At 42.1% G+C, this 17,425-nt stretch overlaps 1 long non-coding RNA gene across 1 annotated transcript in view; it reads right to left on the minus strand.

The window, feature by feature from the left end:
• Positions 1–16,523, minus strand: part of LOC109304354 — an 18,960-nt gene extending 2,437 nt beyond the window's left edge. Inside the window, exons 1-2 of the long non-coding RNA XR_002099371.1 lie at positions 16,436–16,523; positions 8,167–8,169 (exon numbers count right to left, since the gene is read on the minus strand). This is a non-coding gene — a long non-coding RNA (uncharacterized LOC109304354). The remainder of the gene's footprint in view (positions 1–8,166; positions 8,170–16,435) is intronic.
• Positions 16,524–17,425: the final 902 nt, after the last annotated feature.

Here is a 17,425-nt window from a genome sequence, read left to right on the forward strand (position 1 = left end):
TGTTTCAGCTCCACGGGCTGATTAATCTTGTCCCCAATTTTTTTTTTTTTTTTTTTTGTTCAGAAAACTTTTCACTGGAGGCAGAGGGGCAGAGTTAAAAAAAAGAGGCAGAATAGCACTGTCTCCGCCTTCAAACCTGTCTCTGTGTCTACCCTTACTTCTGCCTGGATTAGTCGACATAAAGCTGTTTTCTGCAGCCGAGGCCCTCAATGGCAAGTTAAATTTAGACAGATTGTGAGGAGTGGAGAACATGGGCCTGAGAAAAGGGATCTGGCTCCAGCCCTGACCCACTCTTTGTTCTCATATAGTGGTCACCTGCCATAGAGCACAATGCATGAGCCCCACCCCCTCCTTTCCTGATTCAACCTGACCTTTGAAAACCTTTCTGATTGGCTGAGACCATGTTTGAGTTGTTGCCGGGGAAGCCCTGGGAAAAACAACAACCTAGAGAGAAACTCCCTCCCCCACCTCGACTTCTGAAAGGGGTGGTGTTGATGGGGGGGGGTGGGTGGAAGTGTGTGTGGGGAGGGAGCTGGGGGGAGAGAAATCAGCACAATTAAAAATGCAAAGGAATGACAAAGAAGGGTCACTGCAGTGGTAAGGACCTGAGGCCAGGTCTGATGAAGACCACATGCTGCATCCTTAGCAGGAAACAGAGGAAGAAGAATAAAAAGTTCGAAGAGGGTAAAGAAAGCTGCCAAGGGACCTTAACTCACTCAATCCCAAAGAGTGGGTTTTTATTCTGCTAAGCCGTGCGTTGGCTTTCTAACAATGCCTGACACCCAGCATTGTTTTGTGAAAATTCCCTAGTTGGGGAAGGAAAAAAAAAAGCAACGGCACACGATCAGGTTAAAGTTTCCTGTTAGTGAGGCAGAGAGAGAGAGAGAGACACTGCATGAGCATGTTCACTTTGAGTAACAGGGCTGACTTCTACAGCAAAAAAAGACGACTGTTGAATTGGTTTTGTGATCTTTCATTGCCCTTCGTACAAATTCTCTTTCCTAGACTGACCCTGGGCAAAATGTAACACTTTGCCTTGAACCACAATGGTCAGCCTTCCCTTTCTGTGTGTGTGGCTCAGCTAACTTTCTGATGTAAATAAATGCCTCGATTTTAGTTTTATGTTAATTTCACTTTTGTAGGATTGAAGCCTTAACAATTTTGCTAAAAGCTCTTTGTACATCCTTTTCTTTTCCACACAATGCTTGATCTAAAACAGCCTCCCGGTCACATTTGTAATCGAGGGCTGCCTGCACACGTCTGTAGGATTTTTGTCCAACTACAGCACAAAGTTGCTCAAAACAGTGTCAGAATGAGAAGAAAAAATTGCAGATCTTTGTCCAAATTGCACTGAAACCATGGTCTGATCCCTGATAACAGGATCTTGCCTAAACGTGTGTCTACTGCCAAACAAAACAAAAAAAATATTAAATTGAAGCTTAGTGTACAATATTATCTTATGGGCCCCTCTCCAGCAATACATTTATGCATGTGCTTAATTTAAAGGAGGCAAATAGCCCCATTGATTTCAGTGAAACTACTGACATGCTCAAAGTTAATTATGTGTTTAAATGTTTCTGTGGATTGGACCTATTGTTATCCTCACAGGGACAGATTCTGCCTGCCATCTGCTGCACGAACAGTTTTAGAGGAGCTACTGAAGAGCTACTAGAAGTAAGGAAGGATAGCAGGATCTGGCACATTATGCCCAGATTATTAGTCCAGGGTGGAGTTAGCAAAATATCATTCAGCTGATCTTACTACCACTGCTTGGGCCAAAGTCAAGCCAGTTGGGAGTCTCTATCTCTCCATTGAAATCAGTGTTGATATATCTCCTTTCACTACGTCTGAATCTGACCCATCTATTCTATTCTATTCTATTCTATTCTATAGGAGAATTCAATAATTGAACAAGCCTTTTGCATAGCAGTTTTCATCTGTCGTTTTGCTTCGCTGCATAAAAAACTTTTAGAAAAAAATGATTAGACTCCATTAAAAAAAAAAACCTGTTAATACAACACCCCAGGATATTATTCCATAGTACAATGTAAATAGATTGAAGGTACTAGGTGTTGCCTCAGTGAGCCATCATTTTAGAAAAATATGACAGGTTGTTAGCAGTTGGACCTAAACAAAAAAACTCCAGAGGAATCTTTCATTTTAGCCCACTAGCTGAGGTTATTTGGATATCCTGACTCATCTCAAGAAATCTGTTGAGAGTAAGTTTTCCTCCTGATTGGGTTGATCTTAGCACTTTTCACCTCTAGATTTTAAGGTGTTTTTACATCACTATATTGGAAACACCATTGCTTTATCCTCATGAGTTTTTCACACGCCTGCTTTGGTTAATATCAGGGTATTCTGTTGCTTGGAACTTGTGAGCCCTTATGGATTTTGGGACGTGGCCTCAGGTCAGTGATGCACAGAGGTTCAACTCCTAGGCTTCTGTGCTGCCTTGTGGTTTACTCAGCTCCCTATACCTTGCTGGTCTCATACCCAGGGTGCTCCTGGTAGCAAAAATCCAGGTAACAAAACATACAGGCTCTGTGTCACAGTGAAAGTTCCCAGAGAGTTTAATTATATATAGCAGAGCTGTCTAACTTCTAAGTGACTGGGAGCTGCACACTTCTTGGGCTGCACTAGCAGAGGACATAGGCCCTGGGGCTGCATCCCCTTTTCCCCACTCTCCTTGCCCCACTGCACACACACGTGTGTGTGTGTATGTGTAATTATAAGATTATAGGAACATACAAGAAATTTAGATAAGATTCTAAATATAAGATTATCTATCTATGATTACAAATATTTATATTTTATATTTACAACTCCTGTACTTTTTGTGCTTCTGCAGTGTTTTAAATATGCTCCTGGCTATCCTTTGAAGGCTTCTTGGAGAGCAGGGAAACTCACCCGAGCAATTAGCATGCTTGCAGTGTAGTTAGTTTGCTTTTCCTGAGTCATGCGTAACTGTATAAGTAGTTTTAACTGAAGCTTTTGGGGGCATCAGTAAGACAAGGTGTGACTGTTAGTGTAGGTGGCCCACAATCAGACTCCACAAAAAGGGGGATAGAGGGTATAGGACAAAATTTGTTAAAGAGAAGCATCACTGTCACATACTGCCAGTTTTAAGGAGAAATAATTTTTGAAGCTGTGATATGTCACTTCAAAGGATAGGCTATAAAAATGAAGTGGTGTGAATGGGAGGGGCATAGCCATACAAATGTTGTGCTGGGTATTTAACTGTCAGTTCCATGTACTGAGATTTATATCCACAGAACTGATTAAAATTCAACTTCTAGGAACTGGTCATCTTTTAAGCAGGTTGTGGTCTGAAGGTGCATAAGGGCAATAACTTTACAGAATTGTAAACATGGTTTTACTAGTAACATCTGTTGTGCTTTCTTTCTTCCTGCCCCATAGTGGGCTATTCTGAGCTGACACCAAGGATATTGTCGTGAGTTAAAAGTAGCTCTCTGGAGACCAGGCCTTTCTGTGCTTACAGTCTCTTACTCTAAAAGTTCCCAGGAGAAGCGCTTGACACACTAACTGTTTGACAGAAGGACAAGGCAAGATGACAGCTTGGGACGCCTATGTCCATCAGAAGCCTCAGTCTGTATCCCACTAGCAGAGGGTATTTAAAGATCAGACACATAAATAATAGCATTCACACACATTTGGTTACAATGCTTAATAGCCGTATCAGGAATCAAGAGAAAAACAATGCATCCTTTATAGTATTTAAAGGAATTAAAACTGCTAGTTAGAACATTTTTGCTTTTTGTCTGTCTTTTTTTTTTTTTGGACGTGGACTGTACTAATGCCAAACTGTCAATATTTTAAAAGCAAAAACAATGTTTCAGTTTCCCACTGGTTGTAAGCTCTGAAGATTTTCTTTCCAAAATGGTTTAGCCCATTTCTTTTATTTTAATAGTTTGATGCATAGGAAAAGGGTTAACTGCATAACTCAATCACACAATATCTTAGATTACAGATAGCCAGCAAGAAAGGTTCTGCAGTGTGGTAATAACTACCACTGCATCGTGGGAACAGGCTGTGGCAGACAATGATGGAATTGACAATGGTGCATACAAAGGCCACCTTTGGGAGAAACCATATCTCACAGCATGCTGGGAAAAGTGAGAAATAGTAGCAGATGCTGTCAGGACTATAAGCAACAGATGCCTCCTGGCCAGTGTTCAGCCAGTACAACCAGATCACACCATTCATAAGCAGAGAACATTTTTCTCCCTCCCTTTGTAGGAGGGAGGTAGCAAATACAAATATTGCAGAGGAATTAAAAACAGCAGATGGTGGCAGCAGGATTTGATGAGATCAGGGTCAGGTATGGGTATACATTTGGTAGTGGCATTAATCATTCTTTCCCTTTGGGAATTGAAAGTTCAGGCCTCTAACACAGCATTAAATCGACCACCTTCAGGTTATGTTTTACTTACTCAGTCACCCTCAACACTCCCCCTCCCTCCCACTTTAGCAACTGGGCCACATCGATCCTGTGTGATTCAACATTTAAGTAAATTTCAAAGAACATATGTTAAATATTTTGTTGATTTGATTTATGTTTAAATAATTAATAAGCTAGCCAATCCCAAACAGGACATTTTGAAAGTCTCATATTCAAATGACTGAATTATCTTTTACACTCTTGTGCCAAGGCGTTTGTTTTCACTTACACATGCTCTGTTTACTGTTGACTTGAGCATATTTGGTCACCTTTCATCTTCCATCTATTCAGTTTAGGACATTTAGCTTATAGTTTCCATCTTTATGACATCCTCAGGGCTCAGGAGGAAATGCTGATGTAAATAATGCAGCTCCCTTAAAGGCCAGAATGACCTCTCTTATGTACACTGCACAGTGCATTTGGTTTAATTCAATAAAACCATTAAGGAATGGAATTGAACAATATGCTTAAGAAAGTAATGTAGACTCCTTTTCAGGGTGGATTTTGTGCTTGTTTGGGAGATTAATTTTGTATTGAGTGGATCCAAAAGTTTGGACTGAATTAAATAAAGCTCCTTTTGGGTGAGAAATGTCAAAGTATCCTATCTCATTTTTCAAAAACAAAAAGTATGTTCTCATAGCCGTTTCCAAAACATCAGCATATTTTGTGCAAGGGATTAGTGTAAAATGTTTCATAAACTGATCCTAGAAAGGTAGCATTGCCTGGTGGTTAGAACACTATGGGAAGAAAATTAGGAGGCCGTGGTTTTAGTTTTGGTTGCAGCACTGACCTTGGAGGAGTTATTCACCCCATGACTCTATTTCCACATCTGTAGAAAGAGTTATTCATTTTTATCTCAAGGGATTATTGTGAGGCATCAACAAAATAGAGCTAAATTATAGTCTTTGATTGGGGGCAGACTGCCTGCAATCTTTCAGTTACCGTATTTCTCACATACATGCACTTTTCCCTAAAACTAGCTTGTGGAAATTGTAGTGCACATTATATGCAAGAAATACAGTAAGAGCAGTTTCTGTTGGTTAACAAGCAAAAGTGAAAGTAAAATCTGGATATGACTCATAGGTCAGGTACAGACATTACACATAAACCGGTCTATCTAAGTGATCAGAAATTGATCTAAACCCATAAAAGGATAGAAGTTCAGCGCATGTAAACCAGTCTAAAAATGGCAGAACCCAATCTAAGACCTGGATTGATGTGTCCTGATACCTCATTGATTTAGATTAGACTGATGAATTGAATTTCTGTACCAGATCTCCTATCACAGGGGTGGGCAATTATTTCGGCTAGAGGGCCACTTAACAAATAAACTGGGTCCACAGCTGAGTGTTGGGGCTCCTAGTGAACTACAGCTTTGGCAGGGTTCTGAAAGGAGGGGGAGGGAGTGAAGAAAGGAAGGGGAGGGAGGGAAAGAGCAGGAGAGAAATGGAGAGAAAGACAGAGAGAGACACTGCTGCTCGCCTGGCATGGCAGCAGCTCCTACCTGAGTCCATGGCTGATGCTGCTGGCAGGTTCTGGGTTGGGGCTCTGGGTGGGAGCTTCCATCACGCTGGGAGGGTGGTGGATCAGCAGTGGATACCATCAGCAGGTTTGTGTCTGGGCTTCTGAACCTACCCATGGTGTTCACAGCTGATGCTGCTGGCAGCCTGCTGCAGTGGAAGCCTCACCCAGCTCCATAGCTGGTGCTGGATGCTCCCGGGTGGAAGCAATCCTGCCCACCCGCCCAGCACCATGCAGCAGATGGAGCTGCTGGTCATCTGTAGGCCAGATCCAGTGACTTGGCGGCCAGCCACCTATGGGTCAGGTCAAATCTGTCAGTGGGTCATATGCGGGACGTTACCCCTGCCCTATTGATTCAAGTTAGGTCACTGAATGCCAGCATCCTAGCCTCCTTCATGCCCCCCTGGACCCCTTCCTTACAGGGAAGTGCACTTGCACTCGGCCTGTGCTTGGCTGCTCCAGCCAAGTATCCAGCAGGCCCCACCCCAAGCTTTCTCTGAGCTGAGCCAGTGTAAACCCTCTCCCTAGCCCCACCTTCTGCCTCTGGCTGTATGTCAGCTTCAGAGCCTGACCCAGGCCACACATCCAGGCAGAGAACCCCATGCCCCCATACTTGTGCTCAGGGATAGCCCCACAGAGCCTGACATTTCATTGAGTGACATTTCAGTGGCTAGATCCAGGCACTCTGCCACCCAGACCCCAGCATGACCCCCCCCCCCGATCAGGAGCCTGTGTAGGCAGCTCACCTCTGGTGGGTTGGGGTGGCAGGGGGCAGAACATCAGGACTGGGCCTCCATGGAGGCAACCTTGTGACCTCCATGATTTGGCCACTGCCCACAGTCTTTTTTCACTTGCAGCTACAGGGTCCCAGAGTACTAGGGCCAGAGAGGTATAGGGGGGCAGGGGGTTGGGGATGTGCTAAATTGTGCCTGGAAGCAAATCAAGGCATGTATTTTATTCTGGGGTGAATTATATGCAAGAAAACACAGTATTTGCCTAGCATGGAAGGCAGACAGCAGGCTCCAAGGCTTGACAGTTTGGTACACATGATGTTAATCTTTGATGCATAAAATATAGGGGACCCTTAGGGCTCTGAAAGGTTCCAATGGACTCCCCTACTCCTCAAAGAGAAAAAAGGAGTTTCAATGTGTCTGGGAAGCCAGTCAGGGCAGCTAAGTAGCACTGCCTTTCCTCCATTAACCATGTGCTCGTGCATGGGGCAACTTCTTTGCATCCCTTTATCTCATAACTAAATTGTCTGGTGGTGCCACTTGTACATGATTCGCACATGTCCTCATGCATGATATAAGCATGCCTTGGTACCTAACGTAACTTTGATTAACCCTTAATTATTCAGAGTATCAATATAGCTTCTTATCTGGTCTTTTGAACCTTGTCCCCTATCCAAGGACTCAGACTACTCCTTTTATCATGTAGTCAGTCTTTCTTGAGACTCTGGCTCTTGAATCGTATGGAATCCCATCCTCTGTGCTATCGGTATTGTCCCAGAGCCTTCACTGGTTAAGGGGATGGGCAAGGAGGAGGACTAGATCTGTCTACTTATACAGCCTTAAAACCAGGTCCTGTAACCACAATGCCAAACATAATCTGAAATATTAGTTTTCGATTGTGAGGCATTCTTGTATGGCATCTAGGAGGTTCTAAAATTGTTCCTCAACATCACTAAGGATGTGGAGTTTATTATATGTATATATCAGGGATAAATTAGAGATATATTAACCAGTTAATTTATTAATCTGCACATTGGAGAGGTACACCTTTATGGGCAAAGCTTGAGCAGATATTTTAGGGATGACAAAGGAGAAAAGTATTCTCAGTGCTTCCCTGAGCAAACTTTTCTTTTTCCATGGTATATTTTGTGCTGTCAGACTCATAAACATCAGTGCCTACTCCCTTTAAAATCAATCAATTCTTTTTGATTTAATATTACCAAGATGTGGCCACTTTAGTTTATTCTTGAATTATCCAGTAGAAATGGGTGTAAACTACTGACTTCAACAGGAGAGAAGACCAGATTGTGGTTTAAACGTTTATCCCTTTTCTCACAGTATATTAGGAAGAGGATTCACAAATTAAAAGGCAACAAACTTAAAATGAATGAAAAGGCATGCTTCTTTGTGCTACATGCAGGGTGAATCTACACAAGACATTTACTGCGGAACTGCCTAATTAGCTCTGCAGTAAAGTTTCAGTGTCTACATGTGCAGCCCCATTAAGCCACAGGAAACTTATTAACTGCTTGATCGCTAGCCCTGCACTGAAGCACCCTCATGTCCCAGCCAGCCCTTCTGCAGCATGTTAAGCTGGGTTTGAGCAGCCCCAGGCTGGCAGGCTGATACCCTGAGCCCCCTGCCAGCTGGTGCTGCTCCAACCCAGCTCAATGTGCTGTGGTCACTCATGCACATGTAAATGTGGCGCTTGGGAGCAATAAACTCTGGCACTATATGTGCTAGTTTATTGCATTGCATTAATTTCATGTGTAGATGCACCCAATGATTTTTAAGTTCACAGAGCTTCAGGCCAGGTGGGACAACTGAATCACTTACTCAGGCACCCTATTTCTCCCAAACAACTAAGTTTTAGCCAGTAACCTCTGTATTTAAGCTCAATAACTTGTGTTTGGGTAAAGCACATGTAGTTAGTCTATGGAACTCACAGCTATAGAATATTATTAAGTAAACTTCAGTAAAATTGAAAAAAAAAGGTATATATGGAAGTAAATATCTTAACCATGAACAAGCCAGTTTGGAACAAATTGGAGAAAGTTGTGGTCATAAAACTGACTATTAGCAAAGGTCAGGCTGTCCCTTCATGGTGTAACAAGAAAATTTTGGGTTTATGGAAAATTTAAATTTTCTGAAGAATCTTACACTGGCCATCATCTGAGACAGTTTTCCAGCAAGTTTATAATGGATAAATGACTATTGTATTAAATCATCTCTGTTTTATCCTGTTTTATCCTATTGGATCAAAATGTTATTACTTACCTTTATTAAATCTCCTTGGACCAAAAGCTCAGCTCAAAAACTGAACTAACATTTTAACATTCATAGAAACTAGATGCATGGAAATTTAACCAAACAGTAGTCCAGTATAGAGCATTGAAACAAGTCAAGTTGTCATACTGGAAATAAATCCTTTAAGGTCCCAACAAAATATACAATTGAGTTGTGATTAGAGTTAGACTTTAGCCTGATTTCTGGATCCAAGCAGACCTGAAGTTTTGGGGGATGGAAGGGAATTTCAAATTTAAATCTATATACATATACATATATATTCCCCAAGTACTTGGCTAACAGGTGAAATTCAAACCTGGAATACAGATATTCAAAAACTCTGTAAATGTGAACCTGAGTCACTGAGGTATTTTGGCACATGACCCCCCCATACCTCCCCTACCAGTCGCCTATGTTCTAAACCTATGACCATTTTCAAGGACCTGATCCAGGATTAATTTAAACAGATTGATGGATTTCAATTAACTTTAGTGGGGATAGGATCAAGACTTTAATTTTAATACAGTAGTTGCTATATAGTAAGTAAATATCTACAGCACTTAGAAACACACTCCTCAGAGATTAACTACTATCTGATAGAAACCAGTTACTTACATACAATAGTTTTTAAAAATGCATTTCTAAGAACCATCTGACACACCAAAAACATATAGTTAATGACCCTATTAACTACCTTTTTCTTTGATCAACTAATAAACATGGTATTTATTAAATAAATACTATTTCATCCTTAAGCACATTACCTGAGGACCAACAACAGAGAAATTTGCATTATTGAATGCACCCTAACTCGCTGCAGGTGAGCTGGGCAGTGCAGGGAGCAAAATGTGAGGGGGTCCAGTGGACGATGCAACTATCTTGGTGCAGTTGACCTGGGGGGAAACATACTCTGCAATGATTTTTACTGATTTAAAGGATTTGATCCTGCTCCCATTGAGTTCAAGGGCAAAGTTCTCAATAGTTCAGTATCAAGACCTTTACAAAAAATCTAGCATGTGGCTTCAAGTGGCTGCTGATAACTGCCATGCATTAAGAGTGGCATTAGGAGTGTAGAGGGCCCTGGCTTTGTAGATTCTGCTAAGGAGAAGAAGTTACAAACCTCCTCTTCTCCTGGATAGAGGTTAAGGCAAGAATGGACCATTAAAAGATTTAGTCTGAACATTCTCTATTATCACAGGCCACAGAGTTTCACCCAGTTCTATATGCACAGAGCCCGATAACTAGCTTGCCTATACCATATCTTCTATAAAGGCCTCCAATCTTGATCAGAAGACCTTAAAAAACAGAGAATCCACCACTTCCCTAGGAAATTTATTTCAATGACTGATCATCATTGGTGTTAAAAAAAGGAATTATTTTTTATTTCAATTTGCCTGGCTTCAGCTTTCATCTGTGGGTTCTTGCTATGTCATTCTCCACTGGGTTAAAAAACCTTTTAATATTTAGTACTTTTTTCTGTGAAGACACTTGCACATTGTAATCAGACCATTTTCATTTTTTTCTTGATCTGGCTCATGTGTGGTCTAAACCCTTTACCATGAATTTCTGAAGTTGGGTATGTAAAAAGCTCCATCCAGATTTTCAGAGGTGCTGAGATAGCCTTCCCTGATGTCAGTGGGACCTGCCAGTGCCCATTCGCTTCTGTAAATCAGTCTCTGGATTTAAGCTCCCAAATTTGGGAACTCCTGATGTGAGGCATTCACCTTTGAAAATAAATCATTGCACTAAGTTTTCATTTCCAGACTGAAAAGGAAAAGGATTGTTTGGGAACATTTATTTTTATTAATAGCTTTTGGTATGCAGTCAACATATTTTAGGTATTTTGCACTGCCCATTTTATAAAGTTTTGGGACAGTGATCTAAAAGTTTAAATTAAAAATGGGCTAGGCTTTTGAAGCCTAATCAAGCTCATATATTTGTTTTCCTGCTAGATCTAGGATAAATCTTTCCACCCAATAGGAAGTTCTTTTGTTTTAACTTTCTGTGTCAAGGAGCCAATTAATTCAAACTTCCCCCAGTGCCCACTGGTCCAGTTGTCATTAGCCCTTTCTTCTGAAAGGACTCATTTCCATCACTCCATGTCATCCATGAATGGGAAATTAATCAGCACCATTAGAGAGAAAACTCCCACTTGAATTGCAGGATCCTTTTCTCTCCTATCGGCTGATTGTGATTTCATACCTTTTATGTAAAGCAGACTTTCAGAGCTGTTACCTATTTAAGGAATTTTTCAATTAACATTTTTTTCCCTCAAGAGTGACCAGGGTCTTTCGATCCCACCACAAAGGCTTGGCTTACTTTTCATATAACTCTCTGCTCAGCTCAGTTCCTTCATCCTGAAGGCCTTTTATTTGGCAGTGATAATTTAGTTCAAACCCTCACCAATCAATAGCTGATCAATGCACAGCAGGAGAGATTTTCTATTTAAAATCCATTACACTTCAAGGGACTAAAATTTTCTCATTTGAACAAAAAGTGCTTCAGCCTTATTTAAAATCTGTCTAATTGGCACTTGCTTAAAAACAAAAACAAACCTAAAAGGGGAGAAAGCTTCATGCTATTTTTAAAGCAGAAACCTGTGTTAAGGGTTGATCCTGCAAAGCAATGAGGTGCTTCAACTCCCATTGAACGCAGCCTCTCAGGAAACACTCAGCACCTGACAAGATTGGGCCCTAACATTAAAGTGCATTTGACAAAAAAGACATTATTTATTTCTAAACGATTAAGCTCTGATTGGATCGGTTTTCTTTTAGTACGGCACATTATCACGTGCCATTATTATTGATGGCTATTAGAATATACTTTTTCTTCCTTAAGTGCAAAGTGATGTGTAGATGCTTCTGTCCATCTATCATTCTTTATATTTTCCTGAATAACAGAAGCCAGAGTCACAGGGAATGAACACCCACAGCTGGAGAATGATAGTTTCGATATGAACCACAATGTAAAAGCTTATGGTAAAAATTAGCCTGAATTTTCCTACAAACGGAGCCTGATCTGGCATCACTGAAGTCAAAGCCACCATTGATTTTAGTGGAAGCAGGATTGTGCCTGTGCCCATTAGGGCTCAAATTTTGCAGTGCTTATTTAGGCAAAATCCCTCAGCTTTCATTGTCCTCTGAGCAACATTTGCAGTATTAGGCCAATATTGTCTCACTACAGATATTAGGGCTCGATGCTGTTCCATAGCAGTCAGTTGCAAACCTCCCATTTCTATAGGAACAAGATGGGACCCTTGTATCAGTAACATGCCTATGGGAGGGTGACCACAGGGCAACAACCTCTGGTGCTCTCCTGGGAGGGGTGGGGGAAAAGCTTCGGAAAACTTCAGAGCCGCTTCGGAGATCCAGCCATGGGGTATAATGGAGAATCAATTAAATATCTATAACTTTGTTGTTTTTTGTCTGCTTTGGATGAAAGTTGCAGGGATGGTAGCCTCTGCTGAGAGCATGAAGCCTTCTAAGTGTCAAGAAGATCAGTGCAGGGGTTCGGGGGGAACTGCACCCCAAATTCTTGAAAGCAAAACTCATGTCACGTCTATGTGTTACACTGCAGGGGGGTAAAAATTGCAGGGGTGGTATCCCTGGTGAGGCCATGAAGGAGATAGGTGCAGGGGGAGTCTGGCTTCTGGGGCCCTGCACCTCTGGCTGCTGACAGGCAAAACTCATGACATGGGTGCTTGTGCAACTGACTGTCTCTGTCTTGGGGCAGTTGATTGTCTGTATTGATTAATTCCTCTCCTTAGTCTGTGGTTTTGTAGGTGTTAATCCATGCTCGTTAACTCATTATGCAGTAGCTAGGTACTGTGTATTGAGCTGGTCCCTGAGTGAAATCATGATTAACTGGTAGCTGGTAACACAGTAGCTTAGCAGCCAGGCCTGCAGTAGTCCCCCCTCCCCCGTGCCTCAAGACAGACACAGTTGCACAAGCACCCATGTCATGAGTTTTCCCTGTCAGCAGGTAGGGGTGCAGGGACCCAGAACCCCCCTGTACCAATCTCCTTGACAGCTGGCAGGCTTCATAGCTGCAGCAGGGGCCACTACCCCTGCAGCTTTCACCCTGCTATGCTTTAACACACACAGTGTCACCCAGGTCATGAGTTTTGCTTCTCTGCAGCTTGAGGTGTAGTTTACCCCAAACCCTTGCTTCTATCACCTTGAAACTTGGCATGCTTTGTGGCCTCATGAGGAGCTACCATCTCTACATTTTTGATGCCACTGTGGCTTAACACATAGACGTGACATGGGTTTTGCTTTCAAGGATTTGGTGTGTAGTTTTCCTCTAACCCCCACACCTATTACCTTGAAACTTGGCAGACTTTGTGGCCTAAGCAGGGGACATCAGACCTGCAGTTTTCACCCCCCTGTGATATAACATGTACATGTGACATGAGTTTTGCTTTCAAGAATTTGGGGTGCAGTTTCCCCCGAACCCCTTCACTGATATCCTTGAAACTAGGCAGACTTCATGCTCTTCAGAGGGGCTACTACCCCTGCAAGTTTTATCCAAATCAGACAAAAACCAACAAAGTTATAGATATTTGATTGATTCCCCATTATACCCTATGGCCGGATCTCCAAGGCAGCTCTGAAGCTTCGGAGCCCTTTGGCCGGATCGAGGCAGAAACCCAGTCTGGACTTCTGGCTCAGAGTGCTGGCATCCAAAGCGGCCGGATCCGAAGCCGGATCGAATAGCTGCCTACTCGCACAGAACTGGTAATTATAGGCCAGTTAGTCTCACCTCTATCCTTGGGAAAACCTTTGAAAAGTTAACAAGGATCACATGTGTGATTATGACCAGATCAGAAAATGCTTAGATGCAGGAGTCGAGGTAGATGTCATCTATTTGGATTTTAAGAAGGCCTTTGATACAGTATCTCACCCTATTCCCATAAACAAACTGAGTGGCTGTGACATAGATGATTACACGGTCAGGTGGGTGGCAAATTGGCTTAAGGAGTGCACCCAGAGAGTGGTGGTGGATGGGTTGGTATTGACTTGGAAAAATGTGGGCAGTGGGGTCTTCCAAGGCTCAGTCCTTGGACCTGTGCTATTCAGTGTCTTCATCAGCAACTTGGATGAGGGCATGGAGAGCACTCTGTCGAAATTCGTGGATGATATGAAATTATGGGCTACAGTAAACATGTGAGTGGGAAGGGATCAGATCCAGGTAGACCTGGATAGGTTGGAAAAGTGGGCAGAAAAGAATAGGATGCAGTTCAACAAAGACAAGTGCAAAGTGCTGCATCTAGGGAGAAGGGATCACCAACACATCTATAGGCTAGGGGATGACCTTCTCAGCAGCACAGCGGCAGAAAGGGATCTCAGAGTCATAGTTGACTCCAAGATGAATATGAGCCATCAATGTGATGAAGTTATCAGTAAAGCTAAGCACGCTGTATCATGCATTAGCAGGTGTATCATGAACAGGTCCAGGGAAGTGATACTTCCTCTCTATGTGGCATTGGTAAGGCCACAGTTGGAGTACTGCACCCAGTTCTGGGTACTGCACTTCAAGAGGGATGTGATAACTTCGAGAGGGTTCAGAAGAGGGCCATTCGTATGGTTAGGGGCCTGCAGGTAAGGCCCTACGAGGAGAGACAGAGGGACCTAGATCTCTTCAACCTCCAGAAAAGAAGGCTGAGACGGGATCTTGTGGCTGTTTACAAATTCATCGGGGGGCGGGGGGGGCAGCAAGACATAGGAGATGCTCTGTTTACCAGGGCACCCCTTGGAACAAAGGCCACAAACTGACAGAGAGCAGATTTAGGCTGGACATTAGAAAGAACTTCTTCACAGTCAGGGTTGCCAGAATCTGGAATGGGCTTCCAAGGGAGGTGGTGCTCTCCCCTACCTCGGGGGTCTTCAACAGGAGACTGGACAAGCATCTGGCTGGGGTCGTTTGACCCCAGCACTCTTTCCTGCCCAGGGCAGGGGGTCAGACTCGATGACCTACTGAGGTCCCTTCCGACCCTAACAACTATGAAACTATGAAGATGGAAACTCCCTCCACACTTTCACCTCATCCACCTGAGCAGGGGCTAGCCAGAATTTGACTCCGTATTCCTGACATTTTATCAGTTATTTTAAGCTTGATTCTGGTACCTTTCATTTGATTGAGTGAAATTCATGCCCTTTGGAGATGGTCCATGTAGTGTTTTTGCACCATTTAAGGGCCACTTAAATCCTGGTGAAAGGGCTCAAGTGGTAACATGGACTTTATTCTGGTCCTCTGTGTAGGACTTTCTCATTTTGTTTCATCCCAAGAACCCTAATTTCTCAGACATCAATACACGAACGAGCTTCCTGAGTCTCTGTAATCTAACATGGAGAATAAATACTAACGGATACCCTGACACCTGATTAATAACTAATATCCCTCCTCCTCAGCACATTGTTTCCTGACACATGGTAGTTTTAAACAGCAAGGAAAGAAGGTGCTATGATATATGAGCTGTCAGATCCTTGTAGGGAGGGCAGCTAAAACAGCTATTTTCTGATCAAAACAGAAGAGTAGAACTCAACAAAATATTCCTCACTGAAATGTTGTTTAATGAAAAAAATGCCCTTAAAAAGATATTTGTGAAAATGAGGGTCATTGTTGGCATTTCCTGGTTTTTGCAAAGTTTTCTCCAGCATTTTTATTGAAATTATTTCTGAATGTTTTTTGTTCACAAAGAAGTGTAAATTCTTATTGAAAATGGGTTTTCAATAACCAAACTTTCTACAGTTATTTCAAAAACCACGTCTCTTCAAATTTCTTTTAACCATTTGGCAAAAAATGTTAATGAAAAATATGGAAATATTTTGCATATAAGACCCAAGCTTTGACATTTTTCTAAGTGGTCTGTTTAAATATAAGTAAGGCTTCGTTAGCTGAAATGAGTATGGTTACAAGCACATTTAATATTAAGTTGTGTAACATGCTGAGATTTTTCCTTAAATGAAATGTCTGTTTCACTACTTGGCTGGTCTTTACAAAGAATGAGCACAGTGATTCTCGGAAGCCGTGTTACACAATCTTATTTAAATGTAAATAATAAAACCTGTATGACACAATAAAGATTTACGCTTTGGATGAATGAGGTGGTTATTCATCATAGCATTTCCTACGCCCTCAAGTTTGGGATTTCTTAGGTCTCCTTCCTCTAAAGATATTCCCCTAGGGCCAATATGACCCATACTGCTGTCTGCCCCAATTTTGTAATGCTTCTGTGTTCTCTTGCATATTATCTTAGGAACAATTCTAAGGTTGTAATGAAAATAACAGAACAGTTATGGAGCTAATTTTCAAACAATATTTGATAACATGTAGGAAAGATTAAAGGAGAGCTTACTTACTCATTAAGGACTTTATCTTATTTGTCCAACCAGCAGCCCATGTGCTACATGTATGAACAAAAGAACATAAATACCATACTGGGTCAGACCAATGGTCCATCAAGCCCAGTATCCTATTTCCAACAGTGGCAGATGTGGATCCTATAGAGGGAGAGCACTGAACTAGATATACTTAGAGTGATCTACCTGCTAATTCAATACCCTCCCTGGTATCCACCATTTATTGGGTTTGAGATAACAAAGGAAACATCTACAACCATTCTGTTCAGTAGCCATTAATAGATCTATCCTCTGTGAATTTATCCAGTCCTTTTTTGAACCTGTCTATGATATTGGCTTCCACCATCTCCTGTGGCAATGAATTCCACAAGTTAACTACATTTGCATAAAAAGTATTTTCACATTAGTTTTAAACCTGTCACCTACTACTTTCAGTGGGTGTACCCTAGTTCTGGTATTCTGGGATTTGGGGGACAACAGTTCCCTGTTTACTTAGTCCACACCTTTCATGATTTATAAACCTCTATAATACTCCCATCATCCTTCTTTCCAAACTGGAGTCTTAGCATTTTTAGTCCGCCCCGATCATTTTGTTTGTTCTTCTCTGTACCTTACTGTCCTTCCCTGTGCATTATTGTACCTTCTCTGTGGTCCATGAGGAGCTAGCATGCAGGCTGGGGGACCCTGCAGCTGCCTCTGTTATAGACCCTTGCTCAGGGGAGCAACAACACCATTGCCTTCAATAGAACTATTAGCATGGCTAAGAGCTTGTGTGACATACGGTCTGCAGGATCTCTCATCTTGGTTACACAGTTTTGAATATTCAGACTTGAACCGCCAGTTGGGTCTTATACAGAGCTGGACCTGGGCTATTAAGCTTGAGGTTAATCTCCAGTTTTCCAGTTCTCAGCTGTCTCTTTGAAAAGCAATGCTGAAACATAATCCAACACACAAGGTAAAACCAGAAAATGTGGGAAATGCAAGAAATTCAACTCTCATCAAACTTCTGGATCAGTCTGCAGTAATCATGGGGTTCATCAAAATGCAGACACATTAAAGGTAAG

Source organism: Gavialis gangeticus, unplaced genomic scaffold, assembly GCF_001723915.1.
Source record: "Gavialis gangeticus isolate Ggan-Ray unplaced genomic scaffold, GavGan_comp1, whole genome shotgun sequence".
NCBI classification, from domain to species: Eukaryota; Metazoa; Chordata; order Crocodylia; family Gavialidae; genus Gavialis; species Gavialis gangeticus.